Below are 25,425 nucleotides of genomic sequence, written 5' to 3' on the forward strand. Positions count from 1 at the left end.
AACAGAGAGCCACACCCCAAAGATAGACAGGGCGACGGGGTGTGACGAACTCGCCTCCGCATGCGACGCCGCAGCACGCCATGTCGCCGCCTGCTCTGGCTCATTCCAGGCTCGGCCTCGCAGGGGGATGGGCAGGGAGGTCACGACCCCCCTCCCCACCACATGCTCGGCCTCGCGCTAACGCACAGTGCGCTTGGTTGACAGGCGCAGTGCGGACATTCTGTTTTACCATCAAATGGGACGCACGCAAACCCAGAGAAACACCCTTAAGATAGACAGGGGGCTATAGGGTGTGACGGACTCGCCTCCGCATGCGGCGGCGCGGCACGCCGCGTCGCTGCCTGCTCCGGCTCGTTCCAGGCTCGACCTCGCAAGGGGATGGGGAGGGGGCTCACACCCCCCCTCCCCACCTCCTGCTCAGCCTTGCACTAATGCGTGCAGTGCGCTTGGTTGACAGGGGCAATACGGACATTCTTTTTTTCCATCAAATGGGACGCACGCAACCCCAGAGCCACACCGCTAAGATAGACAAGGGCGACGGGGTGTGACGGACTCGCCTCCGCATGCGGCGCCGCGGCACACCGCGTCGCCGCCTGCGCCGGCTCATTCTAGGCTCGGCCTCGCAAGGGGATAGGGAGGGGGGTCACGACTCCCCCCCCCTCCCCACCCCCTGCTCGGCCTCGCGCTAACGCACACATTGCGTACAGGAGCAATAAAAATCTATAGACAACTAAACAATGGGGGGGCAACCCCCCCCCCACATCTACCTTATTGTACAAAATATAAAAAACAACTACAGAACGCAACTTTAGGCAAAAGCAGTGTGTTTTGTTGGGTAAATAGTAGTGCAGTATCATAAAGCAATGTAGTTTCGTCATGCACACAGGTGCAGCGCTGAAGTTGTAGACAAAAAATGCAGTGCTTTTTGTTGGACAAAGAAGTTCAGCATCAAATGGGATGCAGTTTATGGAACACATACGATACATATAAGCGTGACAAATGCCAGTTCACATACACATACAAATTCGTCCACATACACTACTGCAAAAAGAACAAGAAAAAAACACAACGACGGAAAAAAAGTCTTTTTCATACATTATCTACCTTAGTCAGCACACACATACACAACATCAAACCCTAGTTCCTGTCCACGCGCAGGCTTTTACCCCAGTAGAAAATAGTGCCCAAATGATTGTTACTGCGTTTCCGACTGCATCTGCGATTGCGACAGCGAAGTGAGCCCGAGGTCCGCAATCAGATCACGTAGCTCAAGCGGCATGTCTTCATAACACAACATGTTTGAAGGATTGAACAGCAGCTGGAACATGTACTCCGCCTTCCAATCTTCAACAGCAGGCTGAAAAAAGAAAATTAAGAAAATGCAGACCAGTGATTAAAAAAAAGGTTGTCATAAAGAACAAAACAGTGAAAAAATTAAAACAATAAAAAAAGTAACAAGAAAAATAAGAAAACGGAGAAGGTGATACGTCGGATTTCAAAATTTTCTCAACTAGACGTTGGTTGTCATACAACTGCGAGATCCTCAGAACATAGATTCCGCACTCATTTGCTCCCTGCGCTGGCACGACCGGGTAAGAGGGCTTCTCTGCCAATTTAACCCAGTCAGGGTGGTTCTTTGATTTATAATTTTTTTCACCATAAATCGCCTACAGCACCTGAGTCATCCTCCTCTTCTGGCAAAAAAAGGAAGCACAAGGTAAAAATAACAAACATCACAGATCAAAGTTGCTATTCAGACGAACCAAAAAAATACAAAAGTTGTTCTCAAACGTCTAGACAGTCCCTCCTTTAAGTGCACGCGAGGTCATTTCCCATTACCCTTTTTTTACAGAGATTATGGGGGGCTGTGAGAAAAATGCAGTTCTGTCGCGCATATGTTGCAGTGCACTACATAAACAATTGTGGTTCTATGTGTGCTAAAATTTGCATGTGAAGTTTACGAATAAAATGCAGTAGGAGAAACACAAAAAAGCTTTACGCTTGGCAAGAAAAAATGACATACCACTTCAGTGCAATCTGCGTGGTAGTCAGTCCTACGCCACCTTGTCGTGAGATCAGGATGGCCAGTATACTTCCTACTGCCATGGATATCAAGCGTATGGCGATGCTGGTTCATCGTGTATAAAGAATAATGACCATCCTTGGATCACGGCATCATAATCTGTTCACATAAAAAAACAAAAATGAAATGAAAAGTTCTTTCGACACGTAGCACCAGGACCACTATTCCAAAAATAACTATAAAAATAAATGGAACAAACCAGGAAAAATAAATGAGGGAAAACAATGAACTTACAGTTTTGCATCCAACAGGTTTGCGTCGTTTCTCACAAGAAACTTGAACTGCTTAACTGCATCTTCTAAAACAAACAAGCTATGCAAAACTGGTAGCACAGGATTTCCGTCATTATCTCTCCCCACAAAGGTTTCCATTTGAATAACGTACTGCACAGAAAAAAGAACAAAAAAAGGACATAAAAAAAAGAATAAACAATGCAAGCATGCATGGACATGAAAAAGCCAGTACAATACGAAATAATGACAGCAAACGTTTACCGTGATAAATAAAGGTGAAAGTAGCACACGTTCACCGGATTGATAAGCTAAACCCAATTCAGGGTCTTGCTTCCACTACTTGATGACAAAATCCATGAGATACGAATCCATTAAAGCTCCTTTGCCAAATGTATCATAGATATAGTCGACATTGTAAGTATCGACATCACCAAAAGGACTATGCACCATAAAGAATGCGTTCCTGCTGTAAACACACACATATGGGATCAATAAATTTAGAACTAAAATCAAATCACACAAAAAAGGATGAAAGGCACACACATCACATAAAACTTACTCACGATATTTGGTTACAAAATCTTTACCGAGAACAATATCCTTTATTTTAATCGCCTCATCAATATATTTGAACCTCGGAGCCTTCAATTTCTCTATAGAGCATCTCAACTTAAAAGCCCTCTCACCTGCCCTCTTGTTCGAAAATACTTCAACCTCATCCAAAGGAGGACGATTAACTGCTGCACTCCTAGTCCTAGTGACTCGTGCACAAAATCATCATCATCAACATCATACACATCGTGTGGAGAGCTAGGTCGAGAGACACTTCCACCATCAGGTCCAAATGCCACATTTGTGTTCAAACCATCTCTAGCCAAAGAACCAGAATTATCTGGAGAGATTTCAATGACACAACCCTCCATAACCACCTCAGAACCCTGGGACTCAAATAGTGACGTACATCCTTCATGAAGCCCCCCAACAAAACCTAAAAACGTGCAGAAAAAACATGGAAGCACTCAACACAAAACACAAAAACCAAAAAACATGTATACAGAAAAATAGAATGCAGCCCACTTGTATACAGCAATGCAACCCACTTGTCTACTACATCGCAGCACACTTCCCTACATCAATGCAGTCTACTTGTATACAGCAATGCAGCCCACTTGTTTATAGCATCGCAACACACTTATCTACATCAATGCAGTCTACTTGTATACAGCAATGCAGCCCACTTATCTACAACATCGTAGGCCATTTATCTACATCAATGCAGTCTACTTGTATACAACAATGCAGCCCACTTGTCTACAGCATTGCAGCACACTAGTTTACATTAAATGCAGCACACTTGTCTACAGCATTGCAGCACACTAGTTTACATTAAATGCAGCACACTTGTCTACAGCAATGCAACCCAGACTTCTCTACAACAATGCAACCCACATATAAAGAATAATGCAGCTCACTTGACCATAAAGAAGCGGAACCAAGCAGTAGACAAAAAAAAATAAAGGGAGGATAAAGAAGTTCAATAAAACAACCTTTATCTGCAAAAATTAGAAATGATGTTAAATCAAGGCAACACTTCCTCGATGTTAGCCAGCCATAGAGCATGGCCTTTCTGATGTAGCCAATGTGCTCCACCCTAAACTTAGCACCTCGAACACCATCCCAGGTTTGCAAGAATTGAAACATATAGAATCCACAATCATGCCTACAATAAAAGAATATAAAACATCAGTTTCACAAAAATGAAGTGAAAAAAGAACTTGAGAAGTATGCTAGAGAAGGGATGTACAGAACACACCCATTTGGCTGCATTGGGATAATGACATGTTTCAACACAAATCCATCAAGTGTAGGAGGATTTAGCGGCTCGTCAGAACTTGAGCTTCCTTCTTTCCATGCATGCTTGATATTTTTAACCATCCTCCTAAAATCCCTAACCACATCAGTGTTGCGAGGTTTGTTGAGCGAGTGAAGAAATTCAAACCGCATTTCTTTCACATTTAACGCAACTACACAATAATGACCAACACCATCCCTCGTATCTGGCGGATCAAAAGTTGCAAAAAGGACCTGTTGGAAGCACGAATAAATAAATAAAATTATTATAAGAAGAAAAAAGAGAACACTATAAAAACAAACAGACGAAATATAGTTTTCAACACATAAAAACGTCTCTCACCATATCCTTTTTATCAACACGCTCCTCGGCTTTTGATGAGAACATCATTTTAACACTCCTGCCTACAGTACAACCATTCCAAATATTTGTCTCCCAAACAAAACCAAAAATCAAATAGTGCTCAAGCAAGACAGGTCATCGCACGAAATCAGAAAAAGAAAATCAAAAAATAAAATAAAAATTTCTGCATTCTTGCACAAATATGGTACGGGGCAACCATTGTCGGAGATCCCTTAAACTTATCTACCAGAAAAGAAACCCCAAGATCTACAAGTCTTGTAGTGAGCATCCCTTTATCCCAAAAGGATTGACCAACTTCGCCAATGCTAATATCACCCATCTCAGTTTTAAAAGCAATCATGTCCCTGAATTTTTCATGAAAAACTGAAACATAAGATACTAAAAAAATAACAACAAAGAAAAAGGGGTAAATACCAAAATTAGAAAATACATGTGAACAAAACAATTTCTAAAAAACCATACTTCTTCTTCTTGTCCTTCCGAGCCCTCGTAACAGCAGCCTACAACTCATTGTATCTTTTCAGAAGAGCTGGATCAATGATTGACTGTGTCACAACAGGAAGTTCGTCATCTGTAATAAAAAAGATGAAGTTCACTTATCCAAAGAATGAAGTCTAAATATTAAGATAAGGAAATTCTGCTAGCTATTTTGAAAATCATAGACAAAAGATCAAGTTTCACTTATCATTAAACATCTAATACATATTGTAATTAAACAACATGAATGAGAAAAACTTCAACTGCATTGTTCAAAAAAAACTCTTGCCTTCAGTGTCAGAGTCTTCAGGCTGCTGTTCTTCAGAGCTGAGCAAAATATTTTCTTGCATAGGTTGCGACGAATCCACCACAACCTCACTGGACTGCCCTTCTGCAGCAACATCAGCATTCTCTGGATTTACAACAATCTAGTCAACGGCAACATCCTTAGATACTTCAGCTACATGAGGCTCCACTCTCGATACTTCCGAAACATCATTGGACACCAGACAGACAGGGGAAGCAACAACACAAGAAGCAGGGCCGACATTCTCCATTGGCTTTTCAATGCCAACATTAGAATCTTCATGCCGACTGGTGGGAACAGCATCATGGGATCCTTGAGCTACAGAAGGATCTACACAGTCAACGGCAACCGATGCAGAAGCATCAACACTGCCATGGCAATCAACAGCACAACTGCCCTGATTCAGATCAACGTGAACTTCCACATTTTCTTCTCCAGCCTGTGGAAAGTTTAAAAAGCACACAATAACACAAAATATGAGCGTGGGGACAATTAACACAACAACACACAGCACACTTATGTCAAAGACTACTGACAACATACATAGAACAACTACAGTCCACATATGCAAAACAACTGCAACACACGTGTGTCAAAACAACTACAACTACAACCCACATATGCGTAAAAAAAGAATTGCAGTTCACTTTGTGAAACGCTGCAGTCCAGTTATGTTAAATACTGAAGCTCACGTATGTAAAACAGTATGGACCGCACATGCGAAAAGTACTGTAGTTCACTTTTGTCAAACAATGAAGGTCACACATTTAAAACTATCACAGCTAACACATGTAAATGAAATTGCATATGGGTGAACATAACAGCGTACATCAAGTTTATAAAAAACAACAAAAAATTAGATTACAACCCACTAACAGAACAACTAATACAACTATACCTTATCAGCTACAATATCCAGAGGGGACGATGCATCAGCCAAGACATCATCCTTCCCAGAGCCATCGTAGGTCTCTTTGTGCACATCACAAGCAGCAGCACCAGTCTACGGGCATAGAACAAACCAAAAACGAGAAATAAGATGGTACCGACCGAAAAAGAAAAAACTTCAACTATGCACAAGAAGTACACACTTTATAACAGTGAAGTACACAAAAAACAATAAAAATGGGAATCAAACAAATGCAAGTTCAAAGAAAAGGGACACATGGCAGAACAGACATGGCAGAAGTACTTGTACCTGACCAACTCCATCATCTCTAGTTCCATCGACACCAGAAGATTCCACTCCAGCCTATAACAAAAAAACAAAAATAGTGAGGAGCAGTCAACATAATACACAAAAAAGAGGTTCAAAGCTACAAAAAAACCTAGAACATACATTGTCAGCGCCAACGCCAGCGTCCTGACGGGTCAATTCGTCCAAAATATGCCCAACATCCTTCTCATACTGACCGCATTTTTCTTCCTGTGAATGTCTCAATTGAGCATATGAAGACCAAACATTCGTCACTGCAATCTTCAAGCTTTCAATCACGCCACAATCGAAATTGTGAGCAGCAACAATATCTTCATCTCGTGGGCCATGGCCAACAGGGAAAAAACCAGCAACTGTCCTCTACCTGTCACCAGATGTTGACAAATCTTCAGTCAGCTTCAAAACCTTCAGAAGAAGCTCATCAATCTCCTCGTGTTTTTTGCCGCCAACAAATGTCTGTTTATAAGAGCTTCTATTATCAAAAATCTGTCGAGCCATGAAACCACGAGTATGCGGCACCTCATCATCACAGGCAGGAAGCTAGCTACAGATAGGCTCATAAAACCTAGCATGAGTGCCAGGCCCCGCATCAGGGCTGCCATGTACAACTGCAACAAGACGGCTGTACACAATATCACCTGACGCCTTCCAATGCAAAAAAAAATACAATAGGCAAAGAGAAGTACACATGTGAATACTATAAAAGTTCACATTTATAATGGCTGTACATTTTTTTCTAAAAATATGATATAAAAAATTCAGATGCACTAACCGGCAGCTTCCCAAATTTGTAACTTTCCAAGTAAATCTTTCCCTTCACAAGAACATCCTCATTGTACAACTTCATCAGGTCCTTGGTCGTCAGGTATGACGCATGTGGCGTCAATGTGTGCATGACTGCAAATTTGTGAAGCTTCAAGCAGTCAAGATACATAATCAGGGGGACAATGGCACAACCCTCTGCACAATTCTGCTTGCTGCCTTCTGTTTGCCACCTCACCACAGCTACCTGCAACTCATCAACAACAGGTTGGCAAAAGTCCATCTGAGCCATTGCCGCATAATCCATGTTCTCTACCATCGCAGCAACTCTACCCAAACGAACTGCAGGCCCGGGGCACAGCAAATTCTGGTAAAGTATCAGGAAGAACACCTTCACAGCAAGGTCAATAGTCGCATAATCATCTTCCTCCACCAACACCTTTAACTTCTCAAGCAAGTCCTTGACACCTATACTTTTTGATCGGTCAAAGCCAAGCTCATCCTTGAGGGAAGTCAACGATTCATCATGACCGCTGGAAGCAGGCATGGGTGCAGTGTGACGTCCCATAGGTAAATCAAAAATGTGGTGAACTGCATCACGATTGATTCGAAGAACGCTGCCATTCCCAAAGTCCATTACCATGGTGGCAGGGTCAATCACTCCCATCAGATAGCACATAAGAATGCGCGACACATTTTTCTTTACTGTCAGATCAAAGACAACACCAAATCCAGCATCCCTAACACGGCTACAATGCGCCTCTTTCATCAAAGAAGCAGCCTTGCAAACAGTGGGAAGCGAGAACCGCATGGTCTTGTTAAATCGAGAATCATCTCCCTCAGCATCATCTTTAGTTGCATTGCTCTTACTAGACTTCTTCCTCTGTGTAAAGGGAAATGCAGTCCACATTAGAAGACTAGCCATGAAAAAGAGACATAGAAAATACAGAAAGAATAACAATGAAGGAAACAGATGCAGTGAACTTCAACAAACCTTTGGAGCAGCATCCACCTCCTCGCCAGAGTAACCACCAACATCTTTGTCGACATCATCACGGGCCCGCTTGGGTAGACTCTTAGATGAACCACAGTCTTTGCGTCTACAAGGATGAACACCCTTCACATAATCAGCAAGCACAAATTCGTCGTCATCAGAGTTGGGACCTTCAGTGACATGTAGTCGCTTACGCTAAGGATCATCATTTCCACCATCTTCAGTTGTTCTCTTGCCAAGATTCTTCTTCATTCCAGCAACACGTGGACTCGCCGAGTTGTACCACCTTCCTCAGCAATAGTACTCAACCTCTTCTTCTGCAAAGAAGGCTGCTTCACCTTGCCAAATTTTCCACCCTTGGCACCATCTGCAGATCTCCTCTGCTTCTCCTTGTCCGCAAACTCTTTTGACCAAATTTCAAACCTCAACTTCTTCTTTCTTTGCTTCAACTCATATTGACGAAGCTGTTCCGAGACCATCCAATCCTGTGTAACTTCCTCTGTACCATCAATAAACTGTGATTGTGTTTCAGACAAGACGGGATGTCTCTGATCAAAGATCACACCAACATTACCCTCTGCAAAATAATGGTCAATCAATTGAGTAACCTCCTCAAACCCAGGCGCCCCAGCATGGAAAACAGACACTGCGTCAAAATGACGTTTGACCATGCTCATTAAAAAGTGCACAAAAAGAACAAATGCAGTACAATTAGACATATAAATGCAGTGCTCCAACCATAAATCAAAATAAAAAATAATGCATTGTACAAAAAACTTGAATAAAACAACAATGCAGTTCACACATACATATAGTGGAGTTCACATATACAAATAAATGTAGTGCTGCATACACTAACTTCATGGTTGTTCGCAACAAAATTTCGGACTAGATAAAACAAGGCAACACCAATTTGTACAAACATCAAGCAACCAACATACACAAAAATAAACAAATCAATCACATACCAGAAGGAGGGGCCACACTTATGGGAGAAGATTCAATCGGCGAATTCACTTGATGTCCTCACTCGACACCATGATCCTTACCACCAGGACAAGGAGAGTCAATTGGTGTATCATTATGAGCAATTCAATCACCTACTGGATTAAAAAAACAGAAAACAAAAATTACAAAACATCACATGACAAAATAATGCAAACGAACGCTGACAACTAACAGAGCATAACCCAATATGCAGGATGTATTAGGAAACTAGATAAACATCAAACAAAATAAACAAAGCCTAAAATAAGCACTGCACATACCCTGAACTCCTTCTCCCACTATGCTCGGCGAAGACATGGCGTTTCCCTGCAGCACAAGGACGAAGTGACAGACATAAGGAACAAAATCGGCAAAAATCTCACGAAACCCTAGATCCACATTGCTACACACGACTATCGACTTCAAAACGAGATAAAATCGACTGCCTACGGAAAAATCAAACAAGCAAAAAGAGCGACAACAACTACGAGAATCACAAAACAAGACGAGGGGACGATCAAAACCGAGGCCAAGCAGAACATACCACAAAAAAGCGTCCGGCGACGGCGGCGGGAATGGGGGAGGGGGGCCGCGACGGGAACAGACAGGAAAGGGCTGCGGGAGCGCAGCGGCAAGGGCTCACGGAGCGGACAGCAACGCGGAATGCAGGAATAAGGACCTCTTGAGGGCGGCGGTTTCGCGGGCGACGGCGGTTGCTGTGCGCGATGGCAGTTTTGCTCGAGGTAGAGATGCCTCGGGAGAAACTACTAGAGAGGAGAGGGGATTGTTCTCGGTCTCTCTCCCTGACAGTGGAGCGGTGGAATAGCCTGGAAGGGATACGTAGGAGACCCGCATGTCGCAAAAAGGGTCACAAAAGACGGGCCGGCCCAAAAACGGCCCGGATAAAAGAAGCCAGACTACATCAAAACGCACATATTACTAAAAACAAAAAAGAAACAAAAAAACAAAACGCACATGATGCAGTTCTCTATGAAGAATCATGAAGTTCAAACGGTAAAACAAAAATAAAATACATACAGTTTGTAAAAAAAGTTAAAATCTAAAACAACACGCATGTTAAGAAAACGCATCCGAAAAAAAAGTGTACCTTAAAATAAGTGCCACACAAGAAAAAGGGGGGGCTCCCCTCTCCCCCTAAACCTCCCATACAGTACAGTAAGCACATGCAAAAAACAAATGCAGTACAAAGCACTAGAAAAATGCAGTGCATTTCGTTACGCGATGAAATACGCTATACCAATCCAATTCCGCATTATGTAGATGAATATATACACGGCATAGAACACAACGATAAAGAAAAACGCGAACACGAAAATAATAAATGCAGTGCGGAAGTACACGAACGTGTAGTACAGAACCATAATCAATGCAATACAATTGTAATCTGCTAAGCAGTGCAGTCCCATACATTGGAAAAAAAGATTACAAAAAAGCAAAAACACGGAAACAAAAATGAGAACTGTACATGCAGTACGGAATGCGTTCACATGTAGTACATAACCCTGATCAATGCAGTGCACGGATGATTTACCAAAACGCAGTGCACGCCCCGACATTGAAAAAAATACAAAGAAAAAAATTGACCACCCAAATGCTACCGGCCCCAGCCAGTCTCGTAGTAGGTCTGCACCCACAGAAGGCGAGTCGTTCTGAGTCACAATGCATGGGGCCGGCCACAAACGCGCCCACAGGTCAGAGACAATAAAGCTGCGAGCGCCGTGTATAAGCACCCAAATAAGTAACAAGAGTTCGACTGGTATGCCTCGCCAGCGCTTATAAACAGGTCGAGCGCGCCTTCCAGCGGCGAGGTGGGACTAAACATTAGAGCGCACACACATCGAACCGGGAACCAGCCGTGCTCATAGGCCGGATTGGGCCCAAGTGCGTCTCTAAACTAACCGAACACAGGCCCTACAAGGCCGGCTAAGAAAAAATAATAAGTTCAAAAAAAAGTGGGGGGCCCACCCCCCCTTCCCCTACCCCTCCCGTACCAGGGACTGTAGTAAGTACAGGCAAAAACAAGATGCAGTACGTGGCGGTAAAAGTATGCAGTGCATTCCGTTACGCGATGCAGTTCGCCGTAGCAACGCAATGCAAATACGTAGCGGTAGAAAAATGCAGTGCGTTACGTTACGTGATGTAGTGCGGTATGGCAATCCAGTTCCGGATTACCTACATGATTAAATACACGGCATAGAACACAACAAAAAACACCAAAGCCTATAGCAAGGACACGCAAAAAGCGATGAAGTACACACATGTATACACAAGTGCAGTTCTGCTTTGTACGCGATGCAGTGCGGAAGTATAAGCAATGCAGTTATGTTGTCACGCAGTATACATATATAAAACATGACAAAATGCCCATTCGCACAGAAAACTGGTGGTTAAAAAAATTTACTGATCAAACATAAAATAAAACCACCTTAAAGAAACCCACGTTCGCATACAACCACCCAATTGGAGCAGTTCCATCTCCACAAGCCCAAAATCACAGATGCAACACAAACCCACGATCTGCACAAGCACATCGTCAGTGTGGTCGTGTAGTTCATCCGACGCAGCCATCCCACCCCGCGCCCTCCCCTTAAATTCAGACCCGCTTCCAAAGGCCTTCTCATCCACAACAACACAAGTATCCATTGCGCTGCCACCAAATTGCTCCATATCAACGCAAAAGCACCAAGCCCTGCTACCGGAGATGACGTTCACCAACGAGTACAAGGGCGACAAGGCCGTGGAGGCGCACAGGAACACCAAGTTGCACGTCATCCACACCAACGACAAGAAGCGGATGGCGATCTCCCTCGCGCAATACGAGCACCACCTCAGCCTCCAGCACCACAAGATTGTCGACATTGATCTCAAGTACGAGAACGAGCCTGAAGCGACGCAGAAACCCGCCCTCTGCTAGCTCTCCGTCGGCAAGAATCACCCGGTGCTGCTCTTCCAAATGAGCGCCTCTGAAAGGTGCACCGTCTTTGACAACTTCCTCGCCGACCCCAGGTACACCTTTGCAAGCTTCTCCATCGATGGTGACAAAACCAGGCTGGAGCGCGTCAAACTGGAGGTCGCCAACTTCGTCGATATCTAGAAGGAGTGGTGGGTGCCCGAGGCAACCAAGGCGTTGGACTCCCTTGGAGACGTCTCCGGCATGCTCATCAACGACTACTACAACAACATGAAGAAGAAGATCACCGACGACGAGCACAAGCACTGGGCCACCCTTCCTCTGTCCATGAGGCATATCGAGTACGTGGCAAAGGACGCCTACACAGCGTACGAGATATGGAACCGCATCACCCTCACCCAGGATGGCCTTCGCCGTGCAAAGCTGGAGAAGGAGGAGCCCCCCAAGAAGCGTGCCAGGAGCAGCTGGGGATGGGAAGAGCCTAACTGGTGAAGAAGAAGATGGTGCCGGCCAAGAGCCAACAATGCCAGCGTCGTTTTAGAATTATCATCAAATTTGCTTTATGTTGTTTGCTTATGTATCATTAGTTTGCTTGTGTGCTGAACCTAGTTTGCTTGCCATGCAGAATCGCTTGTAATGATGAACGTTGATTATGTTAGTTTGCTTTCTGTTAAACTTACTTTGCTGGTGATGAAATCGTCATACAGAATAACTATGATAATTTATTTTCTGTTGTCTTCTCATGTATCATTAGATTCGAGCAGTGCACAAAAGGAAAAATAAGTTGCAGTGTCCAGCCAGGACGCATGCAGTGCAAATTGTGTACAAATGGAGTATAGACTATGTCGAATGAAGTTTTCACATAACCTACAAAGCAGTGCACGAACCTAAATTTGAAAAAAGAATACATAAGAGCAAAAACACAAAAAGAAAAACGCAAACTCGTAAATAATCAATGCAGTGCAGAAATATATGAACGTGCAGTATAGAACCATAATCAATGCATTACGCGTATGATTTACTAAGCAGTGCACTCCCATACATTGGAAAAAAAGATTACATAATACCAAAAACACAGAAACAAAAAAATGAGAACTGTAGATGCAGTACGGAATGCGTGCACATGCAGTACAGAACCTTGATCAATGCAGTGCACGCCCCGACATTGAAAAAAAAACCTAAGACAGAAAAATACAAAGAAAAAATTGACCACCCAGGTGCTACCGGCCCCAGTCAGTCTCGTAATAGGTCTGCGCCCATAGAAGGCGAGTCGTTCTGAGTCACAATGCATGGGGCCGGCCACACATGGGCGCACAGGTCAGAGAGCATAGAGCTGCGAGCGCCGTGTATAAGCGCCCAAATAAGTAACAAGAGGAGTTCGATACAGCGGCCTCGCCAGCGCTTAATAACATGTCAGGCGCGCCTTCCCGGGTGAGGTGGGACTAAACATTAGACCGCACAGCGCACCGGGAACCAGCCGTGCTTACAGGCCGACTTGGGCCCAATTGCGTCTTCACTACCCGAACACAGGGCCAACAAAAAAAAGAGGCCAGTGAAAATTAAAAAAAATCCTACATACCATACACAAACACAGGCCCAACCACGCGTTCGTAGTTCGTCGTGATATGACAATGCAGTTCACTATTTTCAAGTAAGTAGTCCTGTTGCTTCTCAAATGCATTCGTGTACACTAAATCAGAACCAATCCACCACCTAACACCAACCACACCATTTATTACTTCCATTGCTCAATTAGTTGCATAAAAACTTATACATTCGTTCTACAGACCAACACAACTCCTCCCCCCGTTCCTCATTTTCTTCGAATCGTAGATCTAGGGTTCATCCCATCCACAACTCTTCTCTGGAATTCCACTGAACCCGCCATGGACTGTAAGTGCGGGTGCTTGGCAAGGATGGCGCCAGTAGCGGACACATGCGTGTACGTAAAAGGTCTAGAGCTCACCAACACCGAGTGGCGCAGCATGCTCGGGTACCTGATGATACCCAATAGGGGGGTTCGTGCGCCATTTCTTCATCACCTCACAACCGCAGATCTCCAGGAAAGTTGGGTATGTTTTTACCCTCACAATTTTGGACATAATCTAGCATGAAAATACACATCTGAATATATAGTTCAATCAATTTGTTCAGTAGTGTCAACAAAAATACAAAACAGAATTTGTATTGTTGTTCAGATTTGTTAGCTATTAAGACTAGATGCTTCCACCTATATTTCTTTAGTACCACACCAGGTATCGACACTAGTTAGATCAGAATCCCAACACACGAACAAAAAAAGGGCCAGTAGATAAGCTATGCAGTTATCTTAACATGCTGGAGAAGTATACTATTACTGACATTGCAGTGCAAGCATGTTGCAGTATAATATATATTCCAGTAAAACCAGGGGTCAATTGCATATATAAGTTTGTTCATACATTGCAACTACTTTAGAAAATAGCAGTCATATATATGTAACTATTTAAGTCAACATAAATAGATCATACTAAGTATAAAAGAAAAACATTTGTTGTTTACTTATAAAATTCTTTTTCCACCTATTCCAATATGCAGAAACTGCCATCCACAAGCTGGAGATAGAACACAAGAATGGGAACGTAGACATGCAAGCTGACTACCACATCGACTCTGAAGACTGCATCAACATAACTACTGGTTGGAAAGATCTTGTCTCCCAGAATGGCTTTGAGGTGGGAGAAGTGGCCATGGTGTTTTTCTACAAAGAAGAAGACTCCATCAAATTTACAATATTTGCACTCTAGGTTGTCTAATATGAAGCAACCAATATTTCTAATGCTTTGGTTATGCTGTATGCTTTTAAAATTATGTGCATCAGACAATTTGAACGATGCCTATTTATGTATGCAACCTCAAGTGACTCATTTTATCATCCTTTTTAGACAAAGTTGATGTTGGCAGTAATGCAGTTCTCTCAAACACATAGTGTGGTACTAATAACAATAAAAAGCAGCCCTCTAAACAGTAACAAGGAAATGCAAATGGTCGAAACTTTGCAGTTAACATATCATGTTCAAAAACAATTCTCATACTATGTAGTTCAAAAAAATTCTTATAATAACTATTCAGCTAACAAAAGCGTATAATGAACCATCCATTCTAATAGCAGAATTGAACATTAACAACATTGCTAATGCAGTACGGAAATGCATATTATGCAGTCATCTAGAACACAGAGTGTAGTTTAAGAAAAGGAGAAATCTCATAAGCTGCCATAACCACTATAATGCAGCTACAACGAAGTACACTACCAAACAAAATGCAGTGCACTACAACATATGCCACAACTACAAAAAATAAAATTACAGCAGTAAAACTATAGACATGTGATAGACTAACAGAGGTGTCAATTTAACTCGCAATTCCATAACTCGCCTAAAAATTGTACAACCACTAAACTATAGAAAAATACCCCCGCAAAAATTTACACGGAAGACACGGCAACGGGACGAACAACATCAGCTTTCATTTCAAAAATGCAATTCAAAAAATGACAATATACCTGCAATACAATGAATTCAAACCTATAGCAACAGTAATTACAATATTCAAACACGCATGGACGAGCAAAATCATAAAAATCGTCAAGAACAGAGGACCGGACGACAATCAAAATAACAAAGAAGTGAAACTAACTCCTAGAATTTAACAAATTATAGAGTGAACGGACCGATTAAAATGAACGCAACCAAAGAATTCCTACTAAAAAATAACATCCGACCACAAAAAAATCGCATCTGACGCGAACACGAACGAAAAGAGAAAGCTCGTCCGCCAAATCCCTCGATTTGCAAGCACTCTAGTAGATTTTCCTGTAAATTAGAAAGAATAAAGCTAAAATGACATGCAGACATAAACTGAATCATCCCGCAACACCCGATTCCCCACAGAAAACGCGGGCGGATCACCAGAAAATGAAGCAGTTCTCCCGTGAAAGCATTGCAGTGCCCGATGTCAAGAAGATGCAGCGCACTTGCGTTGAGCGTGCAGTGCGGAAGTGTTATCAGAATAGTTATTCTGCTAATATTAGCAGAATAGACTCTCTCTCTCTCTCTCTCTATATATATATATATATATATATATCCAATGCAAATAATTACTGGATTAATTCCAAATGGCCAAGATAAATATTTATGAGCTCCTAAAAATATTGGTTTGATTTTTACCTCTGACCAATATTTTCAGAGGGCAACAGGAACAGTTTCTTGGACCTTTTTGGAGATATTTTTATCTGGGTCATTTCCAAAAATGATTACTAAGGGTTCCACAAATCCTCAATTAAAACTTAAATGAAATTTAAACATGATGCACACATGACTAGCTAGTCTAGGTCATACCAGAACTAGGGATGTGACAAAGCCGTCTTGAGAATGCAAAGGATGTTTGGGATACTTTGATTAATATGCATGAAGGTACCGAGTCCATCAAGGAATCCAAGTTGGATGTGCTTCAAAGTCAACTTGACAAGTTCAGAATGAAGGATGGTGAAGGTGTCCCTGAAATGTAATCTACGCTTGCTCTCATCACAAATGAGATTGTCGGCTTAGGAATGGAAGAAATGACTAACAGTTTCATCATCAAGAAGATCCTAAGAGCCTTGGATGGAAAATATGATATTGTGTGCACATTGATCCAAATGATGCCCAATTACAAAGATCTCAAGCCAACGGAAGTCATTGTAAGAATTGTTGCCCATGAGATGTCACTAAAGGATAAAGAATAGCTTCACAGTAAGTCTAGCGATTCATATAAAGCCCCATGTGATGCTCGTGCCACATCAAGTGAAAAACAAGTCTTCAATGAGGAATTGAGCTTAATGGTGAAGAACTTCAACAAATTCTACAAGAGTAGAAGCAAAGAGAGAAGCTCCAAGTTAAGATCCTACCATGAAAAAAGATCTTGTAGTCGTGAGCAAAATTGCTAGAATTGTGGAAGACCCGGACACTGCCCCAATGAGTGTACAGCTCCCTACAAGAGAATAGAAGACTCACATAAAAGAAGAAGTAGAAGAGAAGAATCACCTCCAAGAGAGAGAAGGAGTACAGATGATCGTTATGAACGAAGAACCTCTCGCAGAAGTAAGGATTCGGAAAGGAAGGACAAGTCATCAAAGAGCAACACAAAACGAAGACATCAAGCTCATGTTGGTGAATGGGTATCCGGTTCTGACTCTGACCACCACTCCGAGAGAAGTTATCACTCCGACTCCAAATATACTCAAGATGAAGGTGTTGCCATTCTTGCACTTGTGTCTCCTACGACATATTTGACTCACCAAAAGAAGGAATTGGAAGATGCTTCATGGCTAAAGGCCCCAAGGTATCACACCCCGAGTATATTGATTTCAATAGTGATGAAGATGATTTGCAAGGTGATGATGAGTTACTTGTTGACAATGCTAGTGATGAAAACTATGATAAAATTGTTATTAATCATGCTAATCAAGATAAACGAATGACAATGATAAGAAGGAGATTGAGCGTCTAACTAAAGAACTAAACACTCTTAAGTTAGCTCATGTAACTACTTTAGAAGATCATCGAGAACTTTTAAAAACTCATGAGAACCAATGCTTCGAGAAGCTCAACCTAGAGCAAGAACATGGGTTCTTAAAAGCTAGCAATGATGATCTTCGGAAGAAAAGTTCATCTTACATTGTCAAGTGTTTACTCTTGTCTACTTACATGCCACAAGTAAAATCTAGCAACAAGAGTAAGAAAGATTCTTCTTCTAGTAGTAACAATAATCATGCTAAATCCAATATGATTCCACATCTTGCACTAATCCAATATGATTCTTCTTCTAGTAGTTCACTTGATTCCACATATGATTCTCTTAGCCAAGTTACACTTGAGCAAGAAAATAGCGTATTGAAGGGAATTATAGAGAAAGGTGTTTACAAGAGCCTTGCCGGAAGTAACCAATTTGAGAAAATTGTACACAAGCAAGGAAGGCACCGGAAGAATCAAGGTGTTGGTTTTGAGTGAAAGTTCAATGCCAATGGAGTTGAGTGGGAAGAAGATCAAGACCCCAAGATGAAGTTTGTTCCTCAACAAGATAAGTATGATCCTACTTCCTTCAAGGGGACACGAGCTCAAGATAATATTCCACCACAAGACCACAAGCTAAAAGGCAAGGACAAGCTTCAAGAAGAGATTGATGCATTTGAAGAAGCTCCAAAGGCCTTGGTCAAGTGGGTTCCCAAGACTACTTCAAGTTATACTTCATCAAGTACATCTACAACCCCAAGGATTCCCATCAAGATGATGTGGATCCTGAAGAAGAAGAACTAGAGAGTTCTTGAGGGTGACTCCGCCAACATACTTCACCCATATTCTTATTGGCAAGAACAAGTGCAATCAACTTCCACATCTTGCACTAGTTCAAGGAGTCACAAACCCTCTTGTCAGTTTGTTAAGTGACAAGGTAACCTAATGCTTTCATGGACAACATCTTGTGTGTACCTCACTCTATGTCTATGGATATCCTTGCTTATTCCGTGTGGGACTAACCCATGTAGGTATTGAAATAGCATCTCACTCAAATGGATTGCTCCAAATGATCTACATCAACAAAGAGCATCCACATCTTCAACATCTACATGAAGTCATCATCGACAAAACCCAAGATTAGTTCATCCCCCTAAAAAGGGGATATCACATCTAGGAGGAGCTTTACTCTAAGAATTGAGCTAAAGCAACTCTAATGGTGTGAACACAACAATGCTTTATGTAAAAGTGGTAACCCCACTTGTGCCTAAACGATGAGTATGACCTATGATCAAATGTTCTCATTTGACTCCTACACTACTAGAAAAAAGGCTATAGCTAATATGGACATTAATGGCGCACCAAGTATGTGGTGTGCCACTGCTATATAGCAGTGGCGCACCATATATAGGTACGCCATTAGTGTCCATATCACTAATGGCGAAACACACACACGGTGCGCCACCACTAACAAAATATTTTTGTTTATTTTTTCAAAACTAGTAATGGCGCACCAGGGGATAGTGCGCCATTACTAGTTTTAACTAGTAATGGCGCACCACACACTCTGTGCGCCACTACTAACAATTGTTTTTTTTGTTTTTTTTCAAAACTAGTAATGGTGCACCTGGGGATAGTGCGCCATTACTAGTTTTAACTAGTAATGGTGCACGGCAACCACGGTGCGCCACTACTAACAATTTTTTTTGTTCAAAACTAGTAATGGATCACCACACACTAGGTGCACCATTAGAAACTAGGGTTACTAAAGGCGCACTCTTAGGAGGTGCGCCATTGGTAACCTGAGAGCAGCTACATATTTTGGACAACCACCTACCACACTCACTTTCCCCACTTCATTCTCTCCACCTCCTCCTCCAAGCTTGGTCTCGGCTGCCTCCTCCACCTCACCTCATTTGCACCATAGATTCACCCAAATTAAGTGGTTAAATTTCCTTTTTTTGATAGGTAAGTAAGGGAAATCTCTCTTTATGTTCTAGATCTACTTTTTCTCCTTCCAACAACGTGCACACTTTTTATGCCCTAGATCTACGTATGTTTGTGGTGTTGCATATGTTTGTGTTTGGAGTACCGGTATTTGAAATGCAATAGTTGCCAATATTTTTCCGGAATGTTGATTCATTTCTGTTTCGGCGAGAATTAGGCACTATGCACTCTTTTTGGTCCTATTTTTAGGCAAAGTCATGCCAAAAAAAATTTGCTTCTAAAATGTTGTTTTGCTCTACCCCGCAGGCGACCATGGTCTGCACGATGACCGAAGGCATCCTGAATAGGTTTTTGAGCTCCGCGAAGGCCGAGATACTTCAAAAGAACGAGACGGAGATAAGATGTATGTGTCGAAGATGCAAGCTGAGGAGCCTTATGGACCTGGATTCCAGACAGATGCGGGACCACCTGCTCGTGCATGGTTTCATGGATGGCTATCGGTGGCAAGGTGATGAAGATGATTATGAAGTCGTCCATGGGGGGCGGGCAAGAAATAATGAAGGGCAGCAAGACAATAGCGGCGAGGGTGGGCGAGAAGACGAAGAATCTCCAGGACATGATCATGAAGTAGATGCAGGACACAGTCATCATGTAGAAGATGCCGGACATGATGATGAGGAAGATCAAGACGAAGGGCATGATCATGAAGATGAAGATGCCGGAGGAGACGACGATGGACAATCGATGGGCTCGGTGCAGGACCCTCATATTCAAGAGCTGCTTCTCAAGCAGACGGGTAACGCAAGAGCTGTCGCCTGAGAGAAAGCCAAGCTGGATCAACTGGAGATAGACGCGGTTACTCCATTGTATGAAGGATGCAAGCCCGAGGATACCCGCCTGAAAGTAATGCTCATGGCTCTAGAGATGAAGTTAAAACACAGAATGACCGATGCATGCTTCGACGAGAACATGTCATTCTGGCACGAACCTCCTCCCAAGGGGAACAAGTGCCCGATCAGTTTCGAGGAGGCGAAGAAAATTTTGTGTCCTCTAGATTTACCGCACGTGAAATACCTTGTGTGCATGAACGATTGCATCATTTATCGGGACAAGCACGAGGAGTCTACTATATGTCCGGTGTGCGGCGTCACTCGATAAAAGAAGAGGAAGAAAGCTCCTCGAAAAGTGGTGTGGTACTTTCAGATCACTCCTCATCAGCAGCGGTATTTCGTGGACCCTAAGCTAGCAAAGCTCCTGCATTGGCACGCGGATAGGGAGGAGAAGAAGCGACAAGTTGACGGAAATGATCCGGAGATAAATAAAAAAGACAAGATGCTGAGTCACCCTAAGTATGCGAGCCACTGGCAAGCGTTGAACTTCGAACACCCAGAATTTGGGGACGATCCAAGAAACATCATGCTGGGCGCAAGCACCGATGGAGTCAATCCGTTTGGCAGCCAGAGAAGCACACATAGCACCTGGCCTGTGTGTGTGTGGATGTACAACCTTCCCCCCTAGTTGTGCATGAAGAGGAAGTACATTCACATGAGAACGACATCAATCTGTATCTGGGGCTGCTGAAAGTGGAGCTAGACATGCTGTGGAAAACGCCAGCCAATACGTGGGACGCCGCAGCGAAAGAATATTTCCCTATGAGAGCCGCACTGTTCACGATGGTGCACGACTATCTCTGTTACGGATATGTCGCGGGGCAGGTGGTCCACGAATTTTGTGCATGCGTTAGGTGCATGGATGGCACAACATATCGCTAGCTAGATAGAGATCCTGGATCTTCGAAAACCGTGTTAATGGGACATCAAAGGTGGCTTCGCGACGATGACGCATGGAGAAAACGCAAGGATCTGTTCGATGGTGAAACCGAACCCCGAAGATGCCCGTGTACGAGGAGCGGCAAGGAAATAGACGAGCTGTTGAAAAATTGGAAAGAGTGCCCACCGCCGGGAAAGAAGCGAAAGGCGCCAGAGCCGCTGCTGAAGGTATGGAAAATGAGGTCTGTTTTCTAGGACTTGCCGTAATGGAAGATCCTTTGTGTGCCTCACACCCTTGATGTCATGCATATCACGAAGAACGTGTGCGAGAGTCTTCTTGGTACCCTGCTCAACATGCCAGAGAGGACCAAAGATGGGTCGAAAGCAAGGGAAGACTTGCAATCAATGGGCATCAGGGAGGAGCTTCACACCAAACGACCTAATGATGATGATGATGATGATGAGGCGAAGGACACAGAAAGTCGTCGCAAAGGCAAAAAGGCCAAGACGATCGAATACGACTGTCCTCTCGCGTGCTTCACTCTAAGTCAGGAGGAGATCGAACAGTTTTTCCCCTGACTCATAGGAGTAAAACTTCCTTACGGCTACGTGGGGTAGATAAGCAGATACCTAGACTCAGCGAAGTAGAAGCTCAGCAGGATGAAGTCTCACGACTGTCACGTGTTGATGACGCAGATACTTCAAGTTTTAATATGTGGGATCATGGACGCACACGTCCGTGAAACGCTATTTGGCCTATGCAACTTTTTCGATGTCATCTCTCGGAAGTCGGTTGGCGTGAGGCAACTCAAAAGGCTACAGGAAGAGATCATGGTGATACTATGCGAGCTTGAGATGTACTTCCTGCCCGCATTCTCCGACGTTATGGTGCATCTTCTGGTCCATATCGTGGAGGATATCATCCAACTCGGGCCGATGTTCCTGCACATCATGATGCCGTTCAGAAGGATGAATGGTGTCATCAAAGGATACATTCGCAACAGGGCACGTCCAGATGGAAGCATAGCCAAGGGCTTTCTGACTGAAGAGTGCATCTCCTACTGCACGAATTATCTAGTCATCGAGAACCCCGTTGGTCTGTCCATCAACAGGCGCCTCGGCAGGCTCGCTTGAATGGTCACCACGAGGGTCGCCGCAAAATGCATGTCGACTTCAAGGGTCGACTCGCCGACTTTGAAAGAGCAAACCTAGTCGCGATACAACACATAGACGTGGTCGATCCTTGGGTGGTAGAGCACAAAACCTTTATTGAGAAGACATACAATGACCAAGGCCAACAGAGGACGGACGAAGATATAATCAAAGAGCACAACTCATTTTTCACGCGTTGGTTCAAGGACAAGCTTCTGTCGTGCCCTTTACATGAGGATTCTTCCGCGGAAGAAAAACTCATATTCGCCTTGTCACAGGGCGCCGAGCACAACCTGATGACCTATGAGGCGTACGATATCAACGGCTACACATTCTACACTGAGGAAAAGGACATGAAGAGCGATGATTATCAGAACTCCGGGCTAACGATGGAATCCTACACCGGTAACGACAAGGACAGATAATATGGAAGGATCGAGAAGATCTGGGAGCTAAGCTACGCTGGAGATAAGGTCCCGATGTTCCGTGTCAAATGGGCCAAGAGCGTCCTAAAAGTAGACTGGTACTTCACCATCATGGTTATACCCGAAGCCAAATCCAAGACCGCGGGCGCAAACGTCACCGCGAAAAATGAGCCATGGGTACTGGCTGCCCAAGTGGACCAATGCTTCTTCATTACGGACCCATCAAAGCCAGTCGTGTTGTCGTGAGGAGAGGCAAAAGGAAGATCATCGAAATGGATGGAGTCGCCAATGAGCAAGACTTCGACAAGAACGACGACCCGAAGATGGAACATGACGACGATGATGAAGTACCATACACCACAAGAAGAAGCGGGGCCACCCTACCTAAAGGACGTCCGTTCAAGAGAAGAACTCCATTTGCAAAAAAGAAGGGCAAGAAGATTGTGAAAAGATTGCTAAGATCGATTGTATTTAAATTGTAGTCTTCATTTCTCGATTGTATCTCGACCGTCAGACGAAGAAAGACTACACAAATATCAAGAAAGTTCTTGATGATGCTCTCCTCAGCTACGCCAAATCTGGAGGCACCTTCAGGAGGCCAATTTGTAGGTACAGCAACGTGTTCACCCACATAACGACGTTCCCCTGCGTCAAGCAGCCGCCTGACGGTCAGAAGGATGCCTACTACGCTCTCCATCACATGCGGGGGATTGTACGGGACCATAATCACCTTCTGCTACCAACTAATCTCAAAGATTGGGCCGCACGCTTGTCGGCAATCCAGGACGCGGACATCAGAAAAGAATTCTTTCGCATCCAGTCGGAGTTTGCAGAAATCATCCATCAAGATGTCCTTCGTACCTCGGGGCAGTTCTACCTCAAATATCAACCGTCCAACAGTGAAATAGAAACAACGCTACAAATGCAGGCTAACAACGATCACGATTTCATGACCATCACGAAAGACGGTGGCTTCATCCATGCTCCGGTCCCTGAATCGAGTCGAAAGTAATGATGCTATGTAGTTCTGAAATATCGATTACCTCATGTTGTAATTAAACATTAATGAACTTGTATGTCTCTTTAGTTTGGACAGTCGTTCAACTTATATGTAATCGATGCTATTTATTAGTAGGACCATGAATCATGCTATTAATGTGTTGCCTTTTTCTTCCGATCCTTTTGTTGCATATTTACATATTGCTTATGTATTGTCTGTGAATTGCTACTAACATTTTGTTTGTATAGTGCATAGATATGTCGTCGTATGTCGTGTACAAGGGTAAGGTTCCCGGAGTCTACGACGACTGGGAGCAGTGTCGGAGACAGGTTCACCGTTTTAGCGGTAACAGTTACAAAGGGTACACCACTAGGGCGGTGGCGGAAGCTAGATACACGCGCTATCTAGCGGGAGATAGGAGGGAGCAGAGGAGGAACTGGATGAAGACCAGTTTCATCGTGATGATGCTCATCATGACTGCAGCTCTCTTCTATGTGATGGTAGTTTAGATATCGACTTGTAATGTGAAGACAAACTCGCTACTCGCGGTCTCGAGGCTTCTAATGTTCTAACTTTGTTCGGTATTTTGAATTCGGAGACTAATATGATGAATTGTATTCGGAAACTAATCTTCTATTGTATTCGATAAATCTGCTATCTATATGTTGTGCTATTTATATTCTATGTTGTAATGTATTTTGTAACCTGTGCAAATATCAAAAAAGCAAAAAAATAAAAATTCCTAATATTCATAGTAGTGGCGCACCATATCGCACTTTCATGGCGCACAGAAATAAAGACACCAGTGGCGCATTATCTAAAACTGCGCCATTAGTAACCCAGAGCACAAGGTAAATATGGCCCTCTAGGAGGCATAGTAATGGCGCACTGTTGGACATAGTAAAGGTGCACTATGTGGTGCACCACTATTATATGGGATACTAGTGACGCACCAGAGGTGTGCCAGTAATATTTGTTACTAGTCGTGTCACACCCTAGCTAGCTCATGCACTAGAGTGCTTGCATCATGTTTATCATTCATCAAAAACTTGAAATGGGGATGACAGAACCCCCAGCCCCTCTGGAACCAACTAGGGTTTAATAAATATATTTTCAATGAACCTGAAATGCCCTTCTAAAATGTCCATCATTTTTGTCTTGGTTCAGAACCTCTGCCAAAAGTGGTTCACATTTTTCTAGGACACCTAAGGTCACTGGATTAATTCCTTACCTATTTTCATTTGTGCATTTAAATGCTATAAAATAATTCAAATGCCCAAATAATTCTGGATTTAAGTGAGGGCTGTTAGGAATAATCCCAACAGGTCCCACAATTATTTGCAGGATTTTTGGAAACGTTTTAGTATTTTTAATAAAGCCCAAAACTTACAGAGA

The sequence above is a fragment of the Triticum dicoccoides genome, chromosome 7B (assembly GCF_002162155.2).
Source record: "Triticum dicoccoides isolate Atlit2015 ecotype Zavitan chromosome 7B, WEW_v2.0, whole genome shotgun sequence".
NCBI classification, from domain to species: Eukaryota; Viridiplantae; Streptophyta; class Magnoliopsida; order Poales; family Poaceae; genus Triticum; species Triticum dicoccoides.